This window comes from Nansenia antarctica (genome assembly GCF_963989245.1).
Source record: "Nansenia antarctica genome assembly, chromosome: 6".
Lineage (NCBI taxonomy): Eukaryota > Metazoa > Chordata > Actinopteri > Argentiniformes > Microstomatidae > Nansenia > Nansenia antarctica.
The window spans coordinates 61,715,242-61,723,250 of record NC_137676.1 but is presented as its reverse complement, the minus strand read 5'-3'; positions in this window follow the sequence as shown (position 1 = coordinate 61,723,250).

Sequence of the window (8,009 nt, the reverse complement as noted above, 5' to 3'; positions counted from 1 at the left end):
CAACATGCCTGCGAACTTCCCATCCTATTATTAGGTCCCGTTTCATCTTGTGACATTTATATCAAAAGTTAGATCAGGTTTAAATATTTGTACTACAAACCGACCCAGATATTCTTGTTTCGAGTGAATCATGGCTCAAAAGAATCAGTATATCTGACACTGATATTGCCTTATCAGGCTATCTTGTTTGTTCTCCATCTGCTGGAAAGGATTCTGTTGAAGCACTTGGGGATCTACTTGCCCAATATACAGGCGATGAGCTTATTATAACTGGTGATTTTAACTTAAATTAGTTTAATTCAATCTCAGATGTTCGTGGGAACCTAAACCGAACCTCAATCGTTAGTTGAGACCCACTAGGCCTGATTTCAAGGACAGCTCAAAGTGTTGATTGATTGATTGATCTGATTTTCAGCAATAAAGTTGACAAAATTGTAGCCAGTGGAGTATTTGAATTAGGTTTATTTCGTATTTGAATTAGGTAGGTATCAGAAGCATTCGCTTAGAAAATAACAAATCTCATGTGGCCTTGAGAAGAAATCTCAAACATTTTAATGAGCCATCTTTCTTGGCAGGTTTTACTCAGAAGTAGAATTGATGTCATGTTACTATAAGTTCAATGATGCTCAACTGGCATTGGACTTCTTCACTGAATCAACTCAGTTGTTGTAGGAGTCTCTAGGTACAGAGGAACGGCTGTAAATATGTTTTTAATTGGCGTACAGCACGGCTCAGCAACGTCACTGACGTGCTGAGCGAGTCTTTTCTAAATAATAAAGAATAAAGAACAAGTACAGCTCTCTCTGCCTCTCTCAGTCTCTCTCCAACACCTCAGCACCTGTCCGTAATCAGCCCGTCACCCATCCCCCATTGGACTTCTTCACTGAATCAACTCAGTTGTTGTAGGAGTCTCTAGGCACAGAGGAACTGTAAATATGTTTTTAATTGGCGTACAGCACGGCTCAGCAACGTCACTGACGTGCTGAGCGAGTATTTTCTAAAGAATAAAGAACAAGTACAGCTCTCTCTGTCTCTCTCCAACACCTCAGCAGGTTTTCCCGTCTCCTTCACTCTCCCGGGGGAACAAACACACACAGGTTAAATAGACCAGCAGGATAACGAGTCTGATCACTGACACCTGTCCGTAATCAGCCCGTCATCACTGACACCTGTCCGCAATCAGCCCGTCATCCATCCCCCACCGACAGTCTGGCTCCCTCTGCAATTTTCCCTTTTTCCTCTCTCTCTCTAGTCACAGAGTCTCTAGGTACAGAGGAACGGCTGTAAATATGTTTTTAATTGGCGTACAGCAACGTCACTGACGTGCTGAGCGAGTATTTTCTAAAGAATAAAGAATAAAGAACAAGTACAGCTCTCTCTGCCTCTCTCAGTCTCTCTCCAACACCTCAGCACCTGTCCGTAATCAGCCCGTCACCCATCCCCCATTGGACTTCTTCACTGAATCAACTCAGTTGTTGTAGGAGTCTCTAGGTACAGAGGAACGACTTTAAATATGTTTTTAATTGGCGTACAGCAACGTCACTGACGTGCTGAGCGAGTATTTTCTAAAGAATAAAGAATAAAGAACAAGTACAGCTCTCTCTGTCTCTCTGCCTCTCTCAGTCGCTCGCCATTGATACACTTGTTGTGAGGCACGAGGCTGGAATGAAAAGACCGACGATGACGCAGACACGTGCCTTTATACTGGCACGGACTATTTTCAGTGAGTAAGTAACACAACTCGATCTATTCAGCAGTATATTCTCAACATAACAGCATAACTAATTGCTGATATATTAAATGTAAAGTATTATTGTGTTTAAAATTGTAACATGTAATCGCAATCTTTGATCAGGCAAATCATATCTTAACTACTATTGCCTGGCCGCGGAAGGATATTGCCGTATGTTTGGCATGTGCTTGGGTTTCTACGGAGACTCTAACAAGTCAAAATTGGTGAACAGGAAACGGTATCCTGTCGAACCACGTGGGTGTGCAGACTTTTACTTCAGCCCAGCAACAGTAACATTCTGAGAGAAGCTCTGTAAGTTCATTAAAGAAGCTAGTAGAGTATTGGGGTGGTCTGTATAAAATTATAAAAATAATTCGAGTGAACATTTAAAAACAACTGAAAGATATTCAAATGATAAAAATTCCCAGAAGGATTTCTGTTTGCAGTTAAAACTGTCTCTGAAGAAAGAGGCGATTCCACCACCTTTTTTGTGGGATCTAACGACATCTAAGGTTCTAAAATTGGGGGGTGCTGACTCAATAAGAATTGGTGTCTTGTTATTATCTAACCAGGTCTCAGTGATAAATAATACATCTAGTTCATAGGAGCTAATCAAGTCGTTGATTAAGAGAGACTTATTAGCTAGGGATAAAGTGCTAGCTTGAGTGGTTTTGTGTTTGGTCTCTGTGTGGGCTGTGTGTGGCAGGGTATAGAAATTAAATTTGAGGGGTGTATAAAGCATTCAGACTTGCAATTAACTGTTCTGTTACTGATATGAACAGGGATAGCAAGAGTTGAGAGTCCCAGCTTTATATCAGGAATGTCAATGGTATCAACTCTATGGAAGCAGGCAGTGTGCGAATTAAATCACGGTGTGCGGGGGAGCCCAGGGATTAAAGCAACAAAAAAAAAAGAATCTCCTGACGGAAAAAAAAAAATTCTGGCCAAATCGGGGCCGGTGGCTTTCCGTGCGCAAAGCGCGCGTGCGATTTTCCGTTCTACGTTCTAATGCTTTGACTTTTCTTTCGAAAAATGTGAATACATTTCCGCGTTGTCGAAAATCAATGACACATCGCTAGTCAACTAACACGGCTTGTTTTATGAGCCTGCTAACAATGTAAAGTAGTGTTGTAGTTAACTAGGTAGCAGTCCAATCCATTACGTTGCAGTATTTTGGCTTGACTAGCAAGTTTGTGTTGTGATTCTCAACAACGTTGAAACGTAGTTTCACCTTTTTCCATATTTTTAAATAATAAATGTGTGGACTGACGATGTAGCGCAGCCTAACTTAATCAAATAATTATTTAACATAGTTTTATTGTGATAATTATTCCCCCCTCCTCCCAGACTTACAAGGTCACATTATTATTGGATTGGTTGTTTGCGTGCCGGGTGAAGTTAGCTAAACATTTAACCTGCTAGCAAGAGAAACATCATGTCACTCTCCAAAGGTCTAAAGAGGAAAGTTGACGGTGGAAACAGGGCATTTAGGAATGGACAGTGAACTATGCGTTCATCCTACCTGGTTTCATCAATGCAAAGCCGTTGTGAGACTCACATTTTCCGAGCTCACAATGAATGTTCCCTTCCACCTATACATGCGAGTCGTCCTTTTCGTCAATGAATGTGATAAAGACGGACTAGAGGAATCGATTGGTGCATAAAAACCTTGAGAACTGCCGGATTAAAGTGACGTCCATAATAATAATAAATAATAATAATACATTAGACTTATAGCCAGGCGCGGATCTATGGGTGGGCCTGGGTGGGCCTAGGCCCGCCCAGATTGACAGCTGGCCCACCCAGTCAGATTCATAAAAATACATTTTTTTTTATAATAAAATATTTTAAAAGTTAAATTTTCACTAACTAACTGTAATGTGAATAGTTTTGTCTTGGAAATGATTAAAAGTATGTATTAATACTAATAATATTCAACTTCCTCTCTTACGTTTACATTGCTTCCTCTTTTACGTTTACTCTGATTGTTCAGTTGACCTTGACCAGTTGTTCAGTGTGCGCGCTACGATGGCTAAACAGCTAACATTGTCCCGCTTTCTTAAAAAGCCACGTCTGGAAGTCAGTGAAAATAATGAAAGTTTGGACCAGGCCTTGTCTAGAAATCTTATTTATTCACAATAACAGATGATGACGCCACACGCCGACGTGCGGAGAGTCCGAGACAGCGCTGTAATAGTTCGGTGAAGTATATTTTTTATGAGACTTTCCAAGATTAAAACGAAGAGGGGGAACATTTGTGTGGAACAACATTGTGTATGCCTTCACTGGATATAATAATATAATACAATAGAAGCACACAACTTTACACAACAATATATGTGTATACACCAGTTTACGTAAATCCCCTAATAAGCAGCGTTAAGTTTTGTAATAAAATGATGGATCACCACAACTGGTCCGAGCCAGGTACATAACATGTATGATTCAACTTGAGCTTTCGGTTTGCACTGGACTGTCAACACCCACAGTTAAAAGCTTGCAAATGATAATACAGGCATTTCTTATTACAATTTCTATACTTGGTCCTCCATAGTTGATGGTTATTGGTTAATTCATTGACTATTGCGTGCGCTTGAATGCCTTGCGTGTGTGTATTATAATAACTTGTTTGGCTGTCCGTTGCATTCTCTGGGTAGACAGGTACTTTATTTATTTTCCGTTCGTTTCATGGTCTGCATAGTGATCTCCTCCAGTCCCTGCGAATATTTTGCGTGTGTGCGTGCGTGCGTGTGCGTGTGTGTGCGTGTGTGTGCATGCGTGTTGGTCGTACCCAAATGTTTTGAGCACCCACGGGCAGAAACATAAATCGACGCCTATGATCGCGAGCCCGGTTGTGTTCCATCCATCTGGCTGCTCATACATAGGTCTAAAACGTGCGGTGATGAGTTTCACTCAGGCCTACCCAGATTTTTCCAGGCCTACCCATCAGCCACTTTCTGTATCCGCCACTGCTTATAGCGCTTTTCTAGACACTCAAAGACGTCCATATCACCAGATAGCCAACAAATAGTGACCGATGGGAGATGCCAGTTTTCTCATTAAGTGAGATTTAATAGCCTAATATTATTTTTTCTATTTTTAATGAATGGCTCATTGTAATTAATATCCCTGGTAATGTAGCGTGTTTGCTCTGTCGTTTCAGGAGCATATAGGCTAAGCGGATTCAGCTTTTTTTTTTTTTTGCGCCGATTTAGTTGTCAATGTTTTTCATAAAATTAAACTGCATTTGCTTTGTTACTGTTCACATGTGTGGTGCAGTCACATTCACATAGCCTATAAGTAAACATTAAGTTTGAATTATTTACTGAGCTGGCTTTTTAAACCACACACCGCATGTCGGCTATTTCAGCAGCACGCACCATGTCCACCTACTTATCACTATGAGGGGTTCAACGTCAGTGCACCCCGCTCTGTTACCTTCGCATAGTTGTAGCCAATAAAGGCCTATATGTAGGCTATATAGGCTATTATATAACATTTATATACCTAATACCAACATCAAAATAGATTGTATGCCTCTACAAATCATATTACACCAGGTAAAATCCGTCACAACTTGGAATAAATCCATCGCAATTTGGAATATTTTAGAGCTCCCCCAACATTTCACAAACCATGTTTCCAGGGGAGCTCATGTCACCACTAGGGGAGCTATAGCTCCCCGAGCTCCCCCTTATTTCGCACCCTGGTTATGTATTAACAACATTAAGACTTCAGTTCCCAGCATGCACCAGCAGAGTTACGCATGCGCAGTCGTGTATGTATATACTTGAAGACGGTTTACTGTTGTCGCTTACCGGCACGTTGATATGGTTAATTAAACAGAAGACTTAAAACCCTCGCCTGGTTTGTTATACAATACAACTACGAACATAACACGGTGTCAGGAGCGGTCGTTGGCAAGGACAAAGACAGGACAAAGTGGAAAACTACTCTGCAATTTGACACGAAAGAGTGATAGAGTGAATGAAAACGGAGAAAACCCGTTAAACATGAGAGGGAGCCAGAGAGCCTACACATGGCGTGAGTAGCGGGAAGCTAAAAGAAATGTAACGATTATGCTAGCAGCTTAGTTCAATGTAACGATATGCTAGCAGCTAGCTAGTTCAAGGGATGTCTGCTGATAGTGCCAGTGATAGTGAAACCAGAGTATCCGTGGTGTCTTGAAAAGTATTAAAAGTTGATAAATCAATTTCGGGAAAATCAAGACCCTTAATAAGTATTAAAAAGTCTAATCACGATTTTATGAGGTCTTGAATTTTGTAGGTATTTTTCTGAATTAGACTCTGTCCAAAGAGTTTGAGTCCTAAAAACTTTTAGTAAAAGTTCGTGAATTTATTAGTTTTATTCAAAAAACAAAGATGAACCGGACATTCTGTTGTATGATAGTGGTCTAGTCTATTGCAAACTAAAGCTGTTAAGTTAAATGTGTCACTGATGTAAACGGTTACAGCTCCAAGTGGCGGTGAGGTCTGGAAACATATTGACAAGGTCTTTAAAAAGTCTTAGAAAGGTATTGAAATTAACCTCAAGATTCCTGTATATACCCTGAGTAGGTAACATAGACACGGCTGTTCTAGTGTCAACTGTCACTTAGATCCAACTGTCACTTAGATCCAACTGTCACTGAGATCCAACTGTCACTTAGATCCAACTGTCACTTTCAAATTAACCTCAAGATTCCTGTATATACCCTGGAAACGGAGGAACAGTTAACACAAGCAGATGATAATATTGTTCCTGGAGACAACCAAGTTATTGAAGTAGTAGAAATCCCTGTTTTATTTTATTTTTATTTAACCTTTATTTATACAGGTAAAAAACACATTGAGCCCCAAGGGCTCATTTTCAAGTGTGACCTGTTCACAGGCATACAACAACAACATCCACCACAAACAAATACAATACAACACCTGGCCTACATAGTCTAAAACTAAACTAAAACTACATAGTCTAAAACTAAACTAAAACTACATAGTCTAAAACTAAACTAAAACTACATAGTCTAAAACTAAAACTAGTCTAAAACAGTCTAAGATAATCTAAAACTTTCCGTCAGTATAGTCTAAAACTACTACCTCAACCTGTCGTCATGGATAAGCTTACTCCACCTGTATGCAGTTGACTGGTAATATTGCTGATAACTGGAAACGTTTCAAGCAGAGATTCAACACATACTTAGCTGCAAGTGGAGCTGGGGGTAATGATGGAAAACTGAAAGCGTCCATTTTTCTACATGTTATTGCCCAGCAAGCACAAAGACGTTATAAAGACGTCTTTCAGAGACGTCCAGGACTAGGCCAGATCACATGTCGTTTAGGGGATTTTTTTGACGTCTTTTCAGGACGTCAGTTCAACGACTTTTTGGTGACCTAAAACAGCTGGTTGTATTCTGGTCACCAAAAAGTCGTTTAAATTACGTCCTGGAAAGACGTAAAAAAAAAATCCCCTAAACGACATGATCTGGCCTAGTTCTGGACGTCTCTGAAAGGCGTCAACACAACGTCTTTAGAACGTCTTTTTGGCTTGTTAATGGGTTTAAAGGGGTCAAATTTAATACATTTAAGCCGGTTTCACAGACAAGGCTTAAGCCTAGTCCTGGACTAAATCACACTTTCAGGGCCAGTTTCACAGACAAGGCTTAAGCCTAATCCTGGACTAAAAAGCATCTTCAATGGAGATTTTACATTGAAAGTGTGATTTAGTTCAGGACTAGGCTTAAGCCTTGTCTGTGAAACCGGCCCTCAATGTAAAATCTCCATTGAAGATGCTTTTTAGTCCAGGACTAGGCTTAAGCCTTGTCTCTGAAACCGGCCCACAGTATATTTCCCTCAAATAATATATTCAGTTATATGTGTATACATGGATTTTGTTTTGCATAGAAAGCAGTCATAGAGTCTGGACATAGAGTCAACAATTCTAGATGTTGGTTAATTTACTTAGCTCAAAGTTATTATTAACATAGGTGACTGCTTAGGACGCCTGTAAGCATTCTCTAGATAATGAGAGAGACTATATTCAATGGTGTTGTGTATGTTAAATAAAATGCCAGAGGTGTGCCAAAATGACTCATTAAATTGAACATTCCTCTATATTGTCAAAATTAGTCACCTGCCATACATACAGTATACATAACAAGTCATACAAATGTATGTCACCCATTCCTATCATGTTTGTAATGTATTAGTTACGTCTTGAACACGTCTTGTGTAGTTTAACTGTCAAAACACCACATACAGTAGTATTACCTCAGTGG